General features: G+C 37.9%; 1 long non-coding RNA gene across 1 annotated transcript; it reads right to left on the minus strand.

Annotated features, from left to right (window-relative positions):
• Window positions 1-8,921: 8,921 nt before the first annotated feature.
• Window positions 8,922-12,779, minus strand: LOC122217020. Its single transcript, XR_006201257.1, has 3 exons — window positions 12,551-12,779; window positions 10,968-11,251; window positions 8,922-10,094 (listed from the first exon to the last, which is right to left on the minus strand). It is a non-coding gene; the product is annotated as an uncharacterized LOC122217020 (long non-coding RNA).
• Window positions 12,780-17,932: the final 5,153 nt, after the last annotated feature.

Raw genomic sequence — 17,932 nt, forward strand, 5'->3', positions numbered from 1 at the left:
TCAAAAATCTCCCAACAAATAAGAGTCCAGGACCAGATGGCTTCCCAGGGGAGTTCTACCAGACGTTTAAAGCAGAGATAATACCTATCCTTCTCAAGCTATTCCAAGAAATAGACAGGGAAGGAAAACTTCCAGACTCATTCTATGAAGCCAGTATTACTTTGATTCCTAAACCAGACAGAGACCCAGTAAAAAAAGAGAACTACAGGCCAATATCTCTGATGAATATGGATGCAAAAATTCTCAATAAGATACTAGCAAATCGAATTCAACAGCATATAAAAAGAATTATTCACCATGATCAAGTGGGATTCATTCCTGGGATGCAGGGCTGGTTCAACATTCGCAAATCAATCAACGTGATACATCACATTAACAAAAAAAAAGAGAAGAACCATATGATCCTGTCAATCGATGCAGAAAAGGCCTTTGACAAAATCCAGCACCCTTTCTTAATAAAAACCCTTGAGAAAGTCGGGATAGAAGGAACATACTTAAAGATCATAAAAGCCATTTATGAAAAGCCCACAGCTAACATCATCCTCAACGGGGAAAAACTGAGAGCTTTTTCCCTGAGATCAGGAACACGACAGGGATGCCCACTCTCACCGCTGTTGTTTAATATAGTGCTGGAAGTTCTAGCATCAGCAATCAGACAACAAAAGGAAATCAAAGGCATCAAAATTGGCAAAGATGAAGTCAAGCTTTCGCTTTTTGCAGGTGACATGATATTATACATGGAAAATCCGATAGACTCCACCAAAAGTCTGCTAGAACTGATACATGAATTCAGCAAAGTTGCAGGATACAAAATCAATGTACAGAAATCAGTTGCATTCTTATACACTAACAATGAAGCAACAGAAAGACAAATAAAGAAACTGATCCCATTCACAATTGCACCAAGAAGCATAAAATACCTAGGAATAAATCTAACCAAAGATGTAAAAGATCTGTATGCTGAAAACTATAGAAAGCTTATGCAGGTAACTGAAGAAAATATAAAGAAATGGAAAAACATTCCCTGCTCATGGACTGGAAGAATAAATATTGTCAAAATGTCAATACTACCCAAAGCTATCTACACATTCAATGCAATCCCAATCAAAATTGCACCAGCATTCTTCTCGAAACTAGAACAAGCAATCCTAAAATTCATATGGAACCACAAAAGGCCCCGAATAGCCAAAGTAATTTTGAAGAAGAAGACCAAAGCAGGAGGCATCACAATCCCAGACTTTAGCCTCTACTACAAAGCTGTCATCATCAAGACAGCATGGTATTGGCACAAAAACAGACACATAGACCAATGGAATAGAATAGAAACCCCAGAACTAGACCCACAAACGTATGGCCAACTCATCTTTGACAAAGCAGGAAAGAACATCCAATGGAAAAAAGACAGTCTCTTTAACAAATGGTGCTGGGAGAACTGGACAGCAACATGCAGAAGGTTGAAACTAGACCACTTTCTCACACCATTCACAAAAATAAACTCAAAATGGATAAAGGACCTGAATGTGAGACAGGAAACCATCAAAACCTTAGAGGAGAAAGCAGGAAAAGACCTCTCTGACCTCAGCCGTAGCAATCTCTTACTCGGCACATCCCCAAAGGCAAGGGAATTAAAAGCAAAAGTGAATTACTGGGACCTTATGAAGAAAAAAAGCTTCTGCACAGCAAAGGAAACAACCAACAAAACTAAAAGGCAACCAACAGAATGGGAAAAGATATTTGCAAATGACACATCGGACAAAGGGCTAGTATCCAAAATCTATAAAGAGCTCATCAAACTCCACACCCGAAAAACAAATAACCCAGTGAAGAAATGGGCAGAAAACATGAATAGACACTTCTCTAAAGAAGACATCCGGGGGCGCCTGGGTGGCGCAGTCGGTTAAGCGTCCGACTTCAGCCAGGTCACGATCTCGCGGTCCGTGAGTTCGAGCCCCGCGTCAGGCTCTGGGCTGATGGCTCGGAGCCTGGAGCCTGTTTCCGATTCTGTGTCTCCCTCTCTCTCTGACCCTCCCCCGTTCATGCTCTGTCTCTCTCTGTCCCAGAAATAAATAAAAAAAACGTTGAAAAAAAAAAAAAAAAAAAAAAATTAAAAAAAAAAAAAAAAAAAAAAAAAAAAAAAGAAGACATCCGGATGGCCAACAGGCACATGAAAAGATGTTCAACGTCGCTCCTTATCAGGGAAATACAAATCAAAACCACACTCAGATACCACCTCACGCCAGTCAGAGTGGCCAAAATGAAGAAATCAGGAGACTATAGATGCTGGAGAGGATGTGGAGAAACGGGAACCCTCTTGCACTGTTGGTGGGAATGCAAATTGGTGCAGCCGCTCTGGAAAGCAGTGTGGAGGTTCCTCAGAAAATTAAAAATAGACCTACCCTATGACCCAGCAATAGCACTGCTAGGAATTTATCCAAGGGATACAGGAGTACTGATGCATAGGGGCACTTGTACCCCAATGTTTATAGCAGCACTCTCAACAATAGCCAAATTATGGAAAGAGCCTAAATGTCCATCAACTGATGAATGGATAAAGAAATTGTGGTTTATATACACAATGGAGTACTACTTGGCAATGAGAAAGGATGAAATATGGCCTTTTGTAGCAATGTGGATGGAACTGGAGAGTGTGATGCTAAGTGAAATAAGCCATACAGAGAAAGACAGATACCATATGGTTTCACTCTTATGTGGATCCTGAGAAACGTAACAGAAACCCATGGGGGAGGGGAAGGAAAAAAAAAAAAAAAAAAAAGAGGTTAGAGTGGGAGAGAGCCAAAGCATAAGAGACTGTTAAAAACTGAGAACAAACTGAGGGTTGATGGGGGGTGGGAGGGAGGGCAGGGTGGGTGATGGGTATTGAGGAGGGCACCTTTTGGGATGAGCACTGGGTGTTGTATGGAAACCAATTTGACAGTAAATTTCATATATTAAAAAAAATAAAAAATAAAAAATAAAAAAATAAAAATTTAAGATGATACAGTTCTAGGATTTCGAACATTCCCATATTCCTCCTTGCCCTGTCATCTACATTGTTTATAAAATGGAAACTATTATTAATCATCAGAGCAATTATATGAAAATTTTTCAACAGACGATGCATTAAAAAATTACACAATTATTTATCTCTATATGTTATCTATAATCTAAAGATATTGTGTCTGAGACTTTAGAAAATTTTTTCCAAAGCACTTTTACTTACAACATGTTTGCTCTTAGTGATCTATTAATTTATCAGAATGTAGTTATGCTAATATGTGTCTTACCTAGAAACATTCATTTACATGGAAATAACAGTGTAAAGGCAGATAAAAGTAATCTTACATTTCAGGCTAGAGTCAAGGTCTACTCTCTACTTTAGTAACTGTAGCTAAGAAAGAAGGGAAAAAAATCTAGAAGAATTTGGAAAGAGAAATGTAATTCTAGTCACTGTGGTTAGAAGGGACATTTATTGTACAACTGAAAATTCCAAAGTATACAAGGAAGGCAGAATGCCATACTATTTGGTGCCTAAAATAACACATTATAAAGTAAAGCAATTTCATTTTTGGATCATGGAAACTTCAAGACTATGAAAAATGTGCTTTCTGAGATCTCTATGAGCCTTAACTTCAAGAACATGCAGTAAAGGTGCGAAATCTATCATGAAAAAGAAAGCCCTACACTCCCTGAGCCCAACATCCAGTTTCTGACACCTACATTTAATGTTGCCTCTAAACAGATGTCACAGCTTTTATTGTTTATGACTTCAAGCACCAGGACTCACAATGAAGGAAACACAGTCTTTTCTCCAGCTTGTGGAACTCCTATGAGTGTACACATTTAATCCAGTCATCTAATAATCCAACAGTCATTCATTAATCATGAGTTATGTCTGATCCTAGGCCCATCACTGATTTGCTGTGGCAGCTTTGGGTAAGTTATTTTTCTCTGAAGCTCAGTATTCTCATTTGTAAGCAAAGATAATGACAGTATCTGCTTCCTAGGATTTGTTGTGATGATTATATAAGAGAATATGCTTAACATAGAGCCTAGCATATAGTAATTACCCAATAAAAGTTAACTGCTATATGTCATCATTATTACTGGGATGTGTTATGGAACTAGTAAGCAACTTGAGGGTAGGACTGTACTAATACCTGAAAGCAGCGAATGTCAAAGTAAGTCTGTGTGCCAAATCCAGTCCAATGCCTGCTTCTGTTCAAATGACTATTTGAACACAGTCTCTCCTGTTCTTTTATATGTTGCCTATGTCTACTTTGCCCAGAAGATGTAAGCAGTTGTAAAAAAGACTGGATAGGCTGCAGATTCTGACTATTTATTATTTGGCTCTTTAAAAAATAAGTTTGCTAATCCTGTGCTAGAAACTTGCTACTTACTGTGTGGTCCTCAGCTCATTAATGCAGACATGTAGGCTCCCTTGACCTACTGAATCAGAAACTACACATTTTCACAAAATCCCCAAATGATTCACATGTATATTAAGAGTTGATGAGCACTGGTCTAGGCCAGGGGCTTGCAAGCTTTCTGTAAAAGGCCAGACAGTAAATATTTAAACCTTTGTTGCAGGGCTATTATACCTGTTCAACTCTGCCTTCTAACTCAAAAGTAGCCACAGAAAATATGTAAATAAACAGGCAAGGTTCTATGCCTTAAAACTCTGTATGGAACCTGAAATTTCAATTTCATACAATTTTCATGTATCACAAAATATCCTTTTAATTTTTTTCAACCATTTAAAAATGTTGAAACCTTGGGGCACCTGGAATGGCTCAGTCAGTTATGTGTCCGACTCTTGATTTCGGCTCAGGTCATGATCTCATGGTTCACGAGTTTGAGCCCTTCATCTGTGGAGCCTGGTTGGGATTCTTTTGCTTTTGCTCTCTCTCTCTGCCCCTACCCTGCTTGAACTCTCTCCCTCTCAAAACAAACAAACAAACAAACTTAAAAAACAAATTAAATATAAATGTTATAACCTTCCTTAGCTTGTGGGTCATACAAAAACAGGCAGCAGGTGGGATCTGGCCTGCAGATCAGAGTCAGCAGTCTTGGTCTAGGCTAATGCCATATCACTGCTTAGCCAACACTCTGTCCCTCCTCTCATGCTCCCCCCAAGACTCTAAACACTTACTTATATTTTCTAACATATGTGACTTTATGTTACTTATCTCCCTTACCCTAGAGAGAAGGGTATGTTACTTATCTAACTTATCCTAAAATACATTTCTGTTCCTCCTATATAATTTTTAACTTGTAGTATAAAGTTCCTGTCAAATGATGTGATGGTGTACTATATCCTTTTCACTGGCAGAATAGAATATAGCACCAAGAGGCTCAGCTAGGAAGCTATAGGTAGATAGACAGACAGACAGACAGGTGGGCAGATAGATACCTTCCTCCAAAGAATAGGAAACTGATCACAACGAAAAACTCTTTTGCTCCTAAATTCTAACCAACCATACTGAGCATTTCTAAATATGCAGTCAGGATTCATATCTGTTTGATACACAATATCCTCCTTCTTTGCCCTTGAAGTGGGCTGAAGTCTTTGGAAAGTGACAGGAAGTCCTCACATCTTGTCCTTCCTTATTTCAGAGGCTAGTGAGTCACAAGCAACTGGAAGGAACAGCCACAGAGGGTCCCTTCTGGGAGGAACAGCTTTGCCCCAGCCTCCCTGCTGGGCCCTGGGCCAAGCTGCTGTGGTAATGGGTGATAGGAAGAAAGATGGCTAGAGAGGGGACTCCCCCCTTTCATTTAAGCCAGTGCCCTTTGTTCCTGCTTATACTAAGATGATAAACAAATCAGTTTCATAAAAGAAGCTTAGTTCATAGAAACCTTTAATTTGTGTTCAAAGTTTATTGAAGCTAAGCTCAATAAATGGGTAGATAAGAGGACTTTGTTGACTAATCTCAACATTAATGATTTAGGTTTAACAATTTGAGAAACAAAAAAGTACTCAAGATTCATCAGAAACACAAACTATAGGGGCGCCTGGGTGGCGCAGTCGGTTAAGCGTCCGACTTCAGCCAGGTCACGATCTCGCGGTCCGTGAGTTCGAGCCCCGCGTCAGGCTCTGGGCTGATGGCTCAGAGCCTGGAGCCTGTTTCCGATTCTGTGTCTCCCTCTCTCTCTGCCCCTCCCCCGTTCATGCTCTGTCTCTCTCTGTCCCAAAAATAAATAAAAAAACGTTGAAAAAAAAAAAAAAAAAGAAACACAAACTATATGAACTATCTGAACCATTTAGAGGAAATATTCATATACACAATTTCATTTATTACATATAGATATATATGTATGTGCGTGTGTATATATATATATATATATATATATATATATGCACATATATAGTATATTACATTTTTAATCTGAATGAATGTGTTAGAATAGATTTTGACTTCTGGTCTAGGCTACTGCCACATCCTTTTTGACTTACTGACTCTATTTTACCTTTCTACCATCATCCAATTTTCTATCTCCTTTCTAGGGTAATTTATTCTGTGGGACAGACTGAGATAAAAACCTTTTTACATAATCTAACACATCGTTTAATTGTAAATCATTCACCAATGAAGTATTTCCTCTAGTGTATTAATTAGAGTATCTCAGCTATAGCAAACAGAAAATCCTGGCTTAACTAGCCTAAGCCTTATGAAATTTATCATTTTATAGGAGAAATTTTGAAGTGAGGCAGCTTCAGGGTTGCTTAGTTCAATGCCTCAACAATATCATCAAGGATCCTTTCCATTTTTCTATATTGCATTATTCAATATGTAAGCTTGTCCTTAGGCTAACTACCTTATATCTTAATCAGGCAAGGTAATATCCAGTAAAAATACTGTCTTTTTGTGTCTCTTTTTAATGTTGAACAAGTTTTTCTCTAAGCCCCCAGAAGATTCCACTTCATCGCTCATTGACCAGAAAGGTATCAAACTTATTACTAAAATATAAATAGCCAAGAAGAATGAGATTACCATAATTGGATCAGAAAAGTATATGGCCATGTGGAAGAGATTAAATCACCTGAACAAAGATCAGCATTAGAAAGAAGAAAAGTGGGGAGGGGTGTGGGACTTATCACTGAGTAGTCAGTCAACACTACAACCAATAAGAGGTATCCCACTCATCAGCTGTTGAAGAAAGCTAACTAATTTGCAGGAAATAGATAGTAACTGGGAGATTCTGACTGTGACTATATAACATGAATACTGGATTAAAGTAATATAGATCTGAAGCAGCCTAAATGTAATTATAAAATTAAAGGCACATACCACAATCTAAGAATAGCTATAGAATTTGGCAAAACCTAGCCCTAACACCTTTCAGTAAACCAATGTCCATCAAGTAACTCAAGTGGTTGTAATGTGTAACCTTCACTCAAGCCCCAGCCAACTTTCCCCATGATATGATCAGTTCTAATTAATATAATTATGGGCCAATTAGAATCTGCATTCTTTTTTGTTCAGCTCAATCAAAATACTTGCCACTTTAAGAACATTCCATTGACTCTTATATTCCTCTCATATTTTTTTGTTTTGTTAGATTTTGATCACAACTTTACAGTCATTCTAATTTTCACTATTTGTATTTGTCAACAGCAACCAACACTTGCCTTCACAAGCAGGTACTCGGGAGTGGTAGGGACTGTAGAAGCATATGCTCTACTTAAAAGATTAGCTGCTTCTCAGTTTGGCTGACTAATGTTAGTGAAAATGTGAACCCAATAAGGTAAGATTTTCCAATTTTCCAAAATAAATCGGGAATCTAGATATTTATGTAGTCATGTCCCAATTTGCTAATGTGGGCAATTAGTTACTGGATACTGATTACACAAACGTATTCATTTTATGAAATTCCTTGAGCTGCACATGTTGATTTGTGTATCATTCTGTATTCAAGAATAACATGTACTTGAATACAAAGTTTACTTTAAAATAAGCAAACAAAACAAAACAAAAAGAAATTCAAGTTATAAAAAAAAACCCTCTAAAATGATCTACAGGTTATCAGTTTGTGACTGCCAGGGGTTTGGGGGGCGTGTCTCTTACAGCTTCATTTCAGGGTGCTGCAAGTGGGTACAAACAAGGCTTGGTCATTCAGTGGTTGATGGATGATAGAGGACTGAAATTAAGAGAAGTTGTGTATTCTGTTCTTTCTGTCCCTCCCTGTCCACCCTTAGTGTCTACCCAGCAGCAGAAGTACAGAAACTTAGTTTTGTAAGCCAAGAGGAAGAGCAGAACACTATTTCTGAAACCCAGATGGTGAGGAGTAGCCATGACACACAATTACCATTTACTTTTTTTTTAACTACAGTAAAACCTCGGGTTATAAGTAACTTTTGCTGTGAGTGTTCTGCAAGACAAGCAAACATTTCTAATAAATTTTAACTTGATAAAGGAGTGCTGTCTTGCGATATGAGTAGTATGTAATGCCAAGTGTCACATGATCACAACTGAGCCAATGATTTTTCTTCTCTCTCTCGCTCTCAGTCTTGCTCTCTCACTCTCCTTCTCTCACTGCGGGATTGTGGGTGATCATCAATGCAATGTCACATTTCCATGAAACCCTCAAAATGAGGCAAAAAGCAAATGTCTTTGTATATGTTCCTTGTTAAAAGTTGCACAAAAAGAAAAAGATTCCGTTGAGCCAATAAACAGCAGTGATTCCATTAGTGGTAGTGAAAGTCATCCTACACAATAACCCCCCTCTCTTGTCTCCCTCACAGCAGCCACAAAGGTTTTCAAAGGCAATAGAGGTTAATTTGTTTATTTTTCTTTATATTTTGTATTTTATTTATTATTTTGTGTTATATTACAGTATTGTAATCATTTTTATATGAATATTTTTGGGTTGTGGAACAAATCATCTAAGTTTCCAGTATTTCTTATGGGGAAATTTGCTTTGATATACAAGTGCTTTGGATTACAAGCATGAATTATGCTCGCAAACCCAAGATTTTACTGTATTTCTTCAAACTAGGAAACAAAAACCTATTCTAAATCTAACCTATTCTAACATTATTTTAAGTTTTCCAAATATAAGATAGAAAGCATATCAAACAAATTTCCTTTTATAATTTGAAAGTGCAAGTTAGAAACTGACTGATAGTTGTTAATATATATCAGGACTTAATGTGTTTCAGAGATAGTTCTTTATCTTACCTTCCTGCCATGTTTTGCTCTTTTTTATAAGAATGTATTATTCAGCGAGTAATTTAGGATGGGATTATCTCTAGTGGGCTTCATAACAAATTTTGTTGGAGAACTATTTCTTTTAAGTGTTTTGCTGCTAAAAACATGGCAGAGCTATTCTGTTTTTCCCATGAGTGTTCTGAAGACACATTTAAACATTTCTACCTATGAGAATCTGCTTAATTCCCCTGCAGAATATTGAAGGGGGGGAAAAAGTTACTATTTGACCAGAAAAGACTAAGTCATTTAAATATGATCAGATATCTAGAACTAAAATAGCACATTCCATGAAGAAACTGAGAAATCACAACATAGATATATTGTACATGAGCAACTCAGAAACATAGTATAAAAGAAGAGGAACATAAGTGATGTTTTTAAATTAAGCTTACTAGAACATGAAAATAACACCAACACCACATTAATTCAATTGGTTTTTCTTACATAGGACAGAGTAAAAAAACAAGTAAAGATAAAAACTGGTGGTAATAAATTTCTCCATTCCTTATGCTTAAGGGTAAATTCTAGCTTGAGAATGTCTGAGGGTTCAATGAATAATATTTCCCTTAAATCCAAAGTTCTTCCTTAATAGATTTTTAGACAACTATCTGCTCCTCGATAGTACTCAGTCTTAGTTTATGAATAAGATGAAAAGAGTTTATAGGGAAAATGTCTTTTACACATGGCCGTATGTGTGTTCGTATATACACGTGTGTGTATGTGTGTGTATAATTGCATAAACTGTTTAAAATGGAAATGTCTCCAGAATAAAATGTACCCAGGATAAAATTACTAACTGGATTCTTAAAAGATGTAACTACTGCCTCAGAGTCTTGGGAAAACTGTTGCTCAGAAGCTGCCAGGATTCCAAGATATCAACCAGGAAGTCTACAAGAAAATGTGGGGAAATTTTAATTAAAAGTCCACTATCTAATCTAAGGTGATTTGAATACTTCTATAGATGTTTATGAAATTTTATCACGTATCATTATGGTTCATAAAACACATCATTTATACAAACAATAACCATATAAGTCAAACTCTCTAAACTGTCAAGTTACCCTTAGCTAAAGCAATCAATTATTTACTTTGATTTAGTACATCGCCCTAGATTTTTCCTGTATAGGAAAGACTAAGTATTGGTAAAGCAGCTAAAGACACAGCCAAGCTTCTGACTTTTATCCTTTCTCTCTAAAAGGTATTTAATAGTCATCACCTTTTGCAAACAGATAAAATGTTGGTTTATGTACATTTATATCAAGTATCAAGAGCCTGGAATCCAAAAGATCATTTTGGTCTTTTTAAAAATGAGAGAAAAGTAGGGCAAAGGCATTCCCTATATGTGTGCTTTACTCAGTTACTTTTGCTACTTTGGCTTTTTGTATATGTGCTGCCAAAGTGAGCACAGGGTGTCTTGCAGCCACTTTGGCTTTTTGGAATGGAAGGTGAGATCTCAATAAAGATTAGACCCTTATCTCACCCAGCTAACATCTTTTTCTTTTAATTCCAGTATAATTCCAGTCTAATACCTAGCACATTTCTTAAAGGCCCTTCCAGTCCTGTGTAGTCCATGATCCCATGAAGACTTGCACAGACCCTGACCACAGCAAATTCAAATTGTTCAATAATAATACACCCTTCAGATAAATGTGACTTTTAGTCTATGTGACTTTTAATCAAAAACAAAATGCAGGGTACAAAATTTTCCAAGATCTCATTCTAAGACTTGTTGTCTATACTATTAACCAATGTTTCACGTACCTTTATTTAAATCTTCTTAAATTAGAGAAAAGTTGAAATCTTCCCACCACCAATGTCAACCACCATCATAGAGTACAGGTGCGCAGCCTCATGTGTTCACAAAGTACCTTCCAGATCCCAATAATCTTGCGCATTCCTTGTTCATGTGCCTCAAACTCTTCTGTCCACAGAGGTCATTGAAGAAGGAAATTCACTGATCAACATTATTTGGTTGGTTTTAAGAAGACATTTTGTGGTATCATAGAGAACATTTCACCAACATCGTAAACCATTCATGTGGAATTCTGGAATATAGAATACAAAATTGTATTATTTTTATGATTCCAAATATCAACATGTGACAGAAAAAATAATAATCACAAATATCTACACTGGTAACCACACGTCAAGACATATTCTCTTATTTTGTGTTTATTTCTGAAACTATTTCTCTTCTATCTAGTTCTAGGACTTTAAGCCCAGTGGAAGGGAGAAAAGGATAAACATGAAGCTATATCTATCACTAAAGCAATAGGAAGAACATAGCCCTATTTATTTGTTGATAAGATTTCTAGAAGCTAAAAATGGAAAGCAAGACAGGAAATAATAGTTTATTTATAAATAGCTTATTTATTTATGGGCCAAGCAAGAGTTAATATAAATAAGCCCTATTTCAGTCATATTCATTGTTTAAAATATCCCCCTCATCTTACCTAGTTTACAACTACTCCTAAATTTCACTCTTTGCCTTAGTGCTATTTCTCCTTCTCTGTTTTCCGTGTCAACATGGTGGCAGGTAATAAAGAGCTAAACCAAAACCATACGCTTCTCATGACCCAGGTCTTTTTCTCACTGACTCTGCCAGGCACGACTTCTGCTCTTTCTATGACCCTCCTCGTTGCTGAGAGTGAGCCTGTCCCTTCAACCACTCCCCACTCCTCCACCTAACTCAAGTATATTTCAATTCCTGAAACTCCTCTGATTGCTGCTCTTTTGAATAAACTCCGGGACCAGGTTTTTTTGTTGATGTTGCTGTTCCTGTCTCTACGAATTTTCTTTGTGTTTACCCACACCAATCTGACCTTCCCACCTTCCTCATCCCCCCATTTCCACTTCATGAGTGACTTCAAATGACAAAAGGGAAAATTCTGAAACAGATCAAATTCATCAAATTCCTGAATGAATGAGGGAGCATTAGGGACAGTCGTCTTACAGCTGCAGCCTACCCCCTGCAGTTGTGATTGTATTTGAGGGCACCAAAATGAAGTCTTAAGTAGAATGCACAGTTGTTTGATGAAGTTTAGCAGTAATAACCAACTGGTGTTCTGCCAGAAATTCAGTTTTCCCTTCTATTTTCCTAAACACCGTTAACATTTTTTTTTAACGTGATGGATTTGCTAAGGTAAAATGTTTTATCTCATTACAGCCTGAACTTTTTAAAAATGCCTTCTGCAAAAAACAAATCTCCAGCATCGTACCCTTACCCACCTTCCCCCAAACATTCCATCACCCATTTTTTATTAAAACTCTCTCACTGTGACACTCCAAAGACATGTCTGATTCCACCCACCCAGGGGGTGGCGAGGCTAGGATGCCAGACCTACCTTGGCCACCGGAGGCACTGAGCAGGTGAGGGCGGCAGGGACAGTGGTTTGTGTGAGCTCAGAAGCCCAGGGGCAGGTGGTGTTTGGAGGGAGCCAGGGGAGACTAACAACAGTGGCCTGAGTCAGGAGCCGGCAGCCCTAAAAGCAGACAGCGCCGGGTATTTTCAGCAGGCTCCGGTTCAGAGTGTTCCCCTCCAACAGCCCCTTAATTTCTGATACCAGCTAGAAACACTTGCCTCTCTGTCACTGAGATCTTGTTGCTTGGCACTCGCGCATGGGCACCTGCATCCCACCAGTCGCCCCTGGAGGCTGCCGGGAGCCTTTGGATTTGCGCATGCGCAGTCAGAACGGGCCTGCGCCAGTGTGGGGGAGTCAAGGCCCGTGGGACCAGGCCGGCGCTAGGCCCCATCCCTACAAGCCCTCACCTCTGCTCCCCTTTGATGGGCGGTAGAGAGAAAGCTTGGGCAGACGCCTTCATGCCAGAAACTAGAACCCTCTATATGTGTGCACACACCTGTTTAGTGGAGGCCAGTGCCCTAGATGCGAAATTTACTGTACTGTTGCAAACCCAATCCCGGCTCCCAGTGGGCGACAGCACAGGGAAGAACTCTTCTAGGATCCACTTGTCTCCCTGCCAGGCTTCCCCCTCTTAAGCCTTGTCCGTCTATCCGTGAGCCCCCTGAGATGCAGCTAGGGACAAGGGCCCGGGAGTAACGAAATCTCTCCTTAGGAGAACAGGAAGAAGAAGCTAGAGATCTATATACCCACCCCCCTGCCATGCTCTAGGAAAGTGGAGGTGGGGGGGGGGGGTCAGCAAACAGTCCACACCATCCAGCCTCGAAGGCCATTAGAAAGAGGAAGATGATGGTAACTCCTGCCCAGCTTGGGCTTGCTGCCGAGGTGCAGAAGTGTATGAAGGAGTCTGAGGCCCCAGCATATGAAAAGCTTTCTCATCCAAGAAACGAAACTATTTTTGGAGCCAGAAAGGAAAAACTTTTGGATACTTTCCTCTTCCCTCAGGTCCTTAGGAGCAGTAATTTTTAAATTATCACCGGCTCCTTCAAATAGCATTATGCTAATTCACATACATGAATTTTCCATTTCCCTGTCTCATTCTTTGTGCTAAATTTTTCATACAATTTACGTCTGCATGTTAAAAAAAAAAAAACAAAAAAAAAAACAAAAAAAAAAAAAACACCACCAAGAGACATTACTATTGTTCCTTCAGACAAAGTGGATCCTATGGTAAGTGTATGTTTACTTTTTAAGAAACTGCCAGACTGTTACACAAAGTGATTGGGCGTTTTACATTCCTACCAGAAATTCATGAGGGTTCTAGTTTTCTTGACATCCTAGTCAACGATTGGGTTTGTCAGCCTTTTCAATATAAGCCATTTTAATGGATGTATAGTGGTATTTTATGGTGATTTTAGTTTGCATTTTCCTAACGATTGATGATGTTGAGTATCTTTCCATGAACTTGTTAGCCACAAAGTGTCTTCTTTTTCTTTTGCTCATTTCTTAATTGAAATGTTGCCCTTTTCTTATCATTGTGTTATACACCTTCTCTGTATATTTTGTAGTTATGTGTGTGGGTACACAGATGTATGTTGTGGAAATATTTTCTCCCATTTTGTGGCTTGCTTTTCATTTTTAATAGTGTTTTTTGACAGGTAAAAGTTTTGATTTTGGTGAAGTAAAGTTAACAAAATTTTCATTTATGGTTTATGATTATGTCTTATCTAAGAAACCTCTGCCTAATTCAAGGTTATGAAGATTTTATCCTATATTTCCTCTTAAAAGATTTATAGTTTTAGCTCCTATGTTTAGGTATAAGGGCTATTTTGACTTATTTTTTGTGTATGATGTAACAAAAAGGCTGAGATCCCCTTTTTGTATGTACATATATCCAGTTATTCTAGCACAGTTTACTGAAAATACAATCCTTTCCACTGAATTTTGACACCTTCGTTGAAAATGAATTGATTATGGGGCGCCTGGGTGGCGCAGTATGTTAAGCGTCCGACTTCAGCCAGGTCACGATCTCGCGGTCTGTGAGTTCGAGCCCCGCGTCAGGCTCTGGGCTGATGGCTGGGAGCCTGGAGCCTGCTTCCGATTCTGTGTCTCCCTCTCTCTCTGCCCCTCCCCCATTCATGCTCTGTCTCTCTCTGTCCCAAAAATAAATAAAAAACGTTGAAAAAAAGAAAATAAAAAAAAAAAAAAGAAAATGAATTGATTATATAATTGTTGGTCTATTTATGGATTGTCATTTCTGTTCCATTAATCTATGTATGTCTAGTCTCTGCTGTTACTATACTCCCTTGGTAGTATAACTTTTTTTTTTTTTTTTAGAGAGTGAGAGGGCACAAGAGGGGGAGGTCTCAGAGGGAGAGAGAGAGAGAGAGAGAGAGAGAGAATCTTAGGTAGGCTCCATGCTCAGCCCAGAGCCCAATGTAGGGCTCAATCCCGCCACCCTGGGATCATGACCTAAGGCTAAATTAAAAGTCAGAAACCCGACTGACTGAGCCATCCAGGTGCCCCGGTACTATACTTTATTATCTTGAAATCATATTGCATAAATCCTCCCAAATTTATTTTTTTTTAATCACTTGCTCTTTGAATTTCTCTATAAATTATAAAATAAATGTGTCAATTTCTCCTTATTCTTATTTATGAAAGATTTGAATATAGAATTTTGAGTTGACATCTTTTTCTGTTAGCATTTTAAAGAAATAAGTCCATTGTCTTTGGTTTGCATAAATTTCTGACAAAATGTCTGCTGTTATTTTTATCTTTGTTTCTCTGTATGCAATGTGTGTTTGTTTTCTTGATGCTTTTAAGATTCCCTCTTTAACACCTTTCCAGCAATTTGATTAAAATAAGTCTTGGAGAGGCTTGATTTATATTTGTTTTACTTGGGCTTCATTTTGTCATTTGGTTCTGAGAGTTTATAACTTTTCAAATCAAATTTTAAAAAGTTTGGCCATTATTTCATCAAGCATTTTTTATCTTCCTTCCTTTCTCTGGAATCCCAATTGCATTTGTTATTATCTCCTGGATCACTAAAGACTAATTTTTTTCAGCCTTTTTTAATCTGTGCTTCATTCTGGATACTTTCTATCACTGTGCAATATGTATATTGCTGTCTGTTAATTAATTTGACTACCTTTTTAATTTGGGGTCTGTTTTATTGACTGACTTTTCTCTAAGTTATGGGTCACATTTTTCTGCTTCTTCCCATAAACAGTGATTTTAGTTGAATGCTGAACATCATGTATTTATGTTCTTGAGTGTTGCATTTTATTATAGTTTGGGGGTGAATTTAGATTACCTTTAATGCTCATTGAGCCCCACTTTTAAGGTGAGGCTTTTCTGGGCTCTCCACTAAATGCATCATATATTCATGAAGGGCTCTTCACTTTGGCTGATGGGAGCTTGAATGATTCTCAGACCTTTATGAGCTCCAGGAATTGTTCAGCTTACAGCTCCCTGGTAATTGTCCTTCCCCTGAAATTGCTCATGTCCAGTGATCTTTGTAGATTGATATTCAGCCAAAGATTTGATGGGGCTACTTTGAAGATACTTGGAGCACTTCTGCATAGCTCCCTCTTCGTAGGCAGTCTGCCTCACAAATTCTAGTTGCCTTGCCTTCCCCAAGTAATGATTTCGGTCCCCTCAATTCATTGACATACCCAAGTTTTGTTTGGCTTCCCCTTCCTGTACTTCACTGGAAAGTACTTCTAGGCAGAAAGTCTAGATGAAGGTAGAGATCACCTCATGTGTTTCTCTTTCCTCCAAGATTATTGTCCCAGGATTATTATGAGGATGAATGAATTAAGATCAGTAGAGACTTCGACCCAAACGTGGCATATGCAAGCTCTCAATAAATGTTACCTTTTTTTAAAAAGTCTACCCTACCTTATCTAAAATCCTAGAGTCCAGGTGAATTTTGAAATTTGGAGACTATTTTATAATGACAATATGGAACATTACACTAGTGGGGTCTGAGAAACACCCCATGACCAAACATTAAGGTTTCTATAGCAAACTGCATGAATATTTATTTTAAGTGAGATAAATAAAGACTAAAAATAATCTCATGTCAGTTCAGGTCAGATTTTGTTGCTCAAGCAATTATTTCAATATTCTAATTTTCATAAATTTTTTATTTTAAAATTTCAAATGAGGCATAATGGACTGTATTATTTTATATTGGTAAGAAAATTAAATGAGGTGATATATGCAAGGTAAGCTAAGCACAATGCCTGGCACATAATGGGTTCTCCATATATGTGCATTTGCCCTTGATACTGAAATTAATAATATTATTATATTAAATCCACAAAATATTCGCAGCTAAAGCAACATCTTTATAGGTTGTTTTTATAGAAGTCTTCCAGACATTCCCACAGATAACTTCCTGTGAAGTTCCCAGATATTTTTACTGTTTCATATTTTATGCCTGGGCATGTAACTCATCTGTCCCCTTTATGTCCTGCACCTATCTTGGTGAAACGTCCCTTGTTTGATCCCCCAGCTTGGTTAGTGTCTCATCAGTCACAGTGAAGGAAAGCCAAGCCAGTCTCACAGAAAAAAGAAAGAAAGAATAAAATAATGACTGCTTTTTATTGAACATTTGCTCTAGGATCTGTGCTAGATACTTTATATGATTATCTCATTTAATTCTCACAACTATTTTGTGGAATAGATATTGCATTACTGCTTTACAGATTGAGAAACTGAGACACACAGAGGTTGGATGATTGCCTAAGGACTTTAGAAAGAAGTCCCTGAAATTATTTATGTGCTTCGCCTCCCCTCCACCATGAGGGACACACCATTCCAAGGTTTAAGGGTGTAGATGTCATAAAACTACTAGATACCATGGGCAAACTAATGAGTGTTATCAGATTCCACATTCGGGTGGAATGTATTAAAAAATTCTACCTATCAACCTAGATGGGAATTAAAAGACATCCCAACAACAGCATTTCTGTTCTCAGAACCACAGGGCTTCAATATTCCTTTTGCAGCTCACCTTCAACATTTTCCCCACAACCACTATCTTGTTCACTCCCTAAATCTGATTTGTGTACTCCCTTCAGTCTGTCACCCTTACCAGATTAAAATCTTTGAAAGTGGAGGCTGTGTCTAATTTTCTTTCTATCCATCTCCAAAATAAATATTTAACACATAGTTACAGCTGGTGTGCTTTTGATGGAACAGAAACTAAAGCAATACCTCAAGGGAAATCACAGACTGGCATTTCAATGTCGATTGCGTTCTTACTTCACACATATGTCAGATTCAAAGTCAGCTGCAGCTCTTACCTTGCGTTGAGTTTCCAGAAACTGATGAATCTTGGGATTTTTGTCAAATAAG

The sequence above is a fragment of the Panthera leo genome, chromosome B1, assembly GCF_018350215.1.
Source record: "Panthera leo isolate Ple1 chromosome B1, P.leo_Ple1_pat1.1, whole genome shotgun sequence".
Lineage (NCBI taxonomy): Eukaryota > Metazoa > Chordata > Mammalia > Carnivora > Felidae > Panthera > Panthera leo.